The sequence below is a fragment of the Chenopodium album genome, chromosome 13 (assembly GCF_948465745.1).
Source record: "Chenopodium album chromosome 13, dcCheAlbu1.1, whole genome shotgun sequence".
NCBI lineage: Eukaryota > Viridiplantae > Streptophyta > Magnoliopsida > Caryophyllales > Amaranthaceae > Chenopodium > Chenopodium album.
The window spans coordinates 26,301,432-26,303,156 of NC_137846.1; the positions used below are offsets into that span (position 1 = coordinate 26,301,432).

At 44.8% G+C, this 1,725-nt stretch overlaps 1 non-coding gene across 1 annotated transcript; it reads left to right on the plus strand.

Moving 5' to 3' along the window:
• The first annotated feature begins 1,189 nt into the window (after positions 1 to 1,189).
• Positions 1,190 to 1,295, plus strand: LOC145577221 (small nucleolar RNA R71). The gene has a single exon (XR_014098688.1). It is a non-coding gene; the product is annotated as a small nucleolar RNA R71 (small nucleolar RNA).
• Positions 1,296 to 1,725: the final 430 nt, after the last annotated feature.

The window sequence follows — 1,725 nt, forward strand, 5'->3', positions numbered from 1 at the left end:
CCCTCTCTCTAACTCTACTTCATTTTGGGGTTCCTCCTCAACTAAGGGGTCACTCCCTACTACCTTCCCACTCTTTGTTGTCACGGCATACAAAGGTTTTGGGTTGACTCCTTGACTAGGGATAGTAGAAGAAGAAGAAGAGGAATTAGAAGCAAGTTAAGCAATTTGGGTTTCAAGCATTTTCATATGAGCATTGGCTCGCTTTTTATCCTCCTCATTTCTCTTCTTTTCCTCCTCATGCATTTTCATAATGGCATCTAGCTTAGCCATCACGGGATCATTTGGAGGGGCCTCAATTTGAAGAGGTTGTTGAGGTGGAGGAAGTTGGGATTGATGGAAACCCGGAGGCCTATTGGTTTGGGCATAGTTAGAAACATTTTGGCCCCTATTGCCTCCGGTGCCTTGGTTGGGAACATTGCTTTGTTGATTGCTTCCCATGTTACCTTGATCACCAAAATTTTGATTTTGATGGTCATGGTATCGGGAGTTGGGTTGTTGGTTTTGATAACCATACCCCCTTTGGTAAGAGTAGCCTCTTCCATTGAAATTGGAAGGGCCTCCCCCACCATGGTATTGGTTACCATAGCCACCACCACTTTGGTTCCAACCACGGTTTCCACCTTGATTCCAATTCCCCATTTGATTGGAGTTTGGCCTCAAGTTCCCTACATTTTCCATTCTAGGGGCAAAATTCATAGCATTGACATCTTCCACATTATCATCATGTTCATAGGGAGGGGGTTGAACTTCACAAGCATACACACAATGGGAGGTATCATGATCATAGGTTTCACAATTTGAGCAAAACATGCATCCTTAAGGCATTTTATTATAAGAAGAGGGGGAAGAAGTGGTCATACCATTGCCTCCCTTGGTTGAAGGGGAGGTATTACCATGAGGGTTGGACCTTTGTTTCATCATTTCGTCCATTTGCTTGGCCATCTTGGAGATTTGGGTAGAAAGGTTGTTGATTGCGTTGGCTTGCTCCAATGCATAGACACCCTTGCTAGAAGTAGCCTCCCTTTCTCCTTCATACCAATCATCATAATGCTTTGCGGCTTCCTCTATGATGCATTCCACTTCATCCTCTCCTTTGTTCATGATTGGACCGCCGGCCGCGGCATCTAGGCTTGTTCTCCCTTGAGGTGTGAGACCTCCATAGAAAGTTTGGATGAGTTGATACTTAGGTATCCCATGATGTGGGCATTGACGTTGAACCTCTTTGTACCGGTCCCATGCCGCACTTAGAGTCTCACCACTCTTTTGGCGAAAACCTTGAATTAAGGACCGAGCCTCGGCGGTCTTCCTATGGTTATAAAATCTCCTCAAGAAGGTCGTAGTTACTTGGTCCCAAGTTGTGAGAGAGTTAGGGGGCACCTCCTTCTCTAGCCATTCTAGACCTCTCCCAATTAAAGAAAATGGAAACATCTTGAGGCGGATATACTCTTGAGTCACTCCATTGGCTTTGATTGTGTCACAATACTTCTCAAATTCTTTCAAATGCTCATGAGGGCTCTCAAATTTTCCACCCGAGAATTGTTTCCTCTCTATTAAAGCAATCAAATTGGGCTTGATTTCGAAATTGTTGGCTTGAGTGGTAGGGGTTAGGATCCCACTTTGGGATCTAAAGGCTTCGGGAGCCCCAAGACGACTCAAAGGTGTATTCTCTCCCATTTTAGAACCTTCTTCACTTTCGGACTTAAAGATTGAAAAGGGGTTGATTCC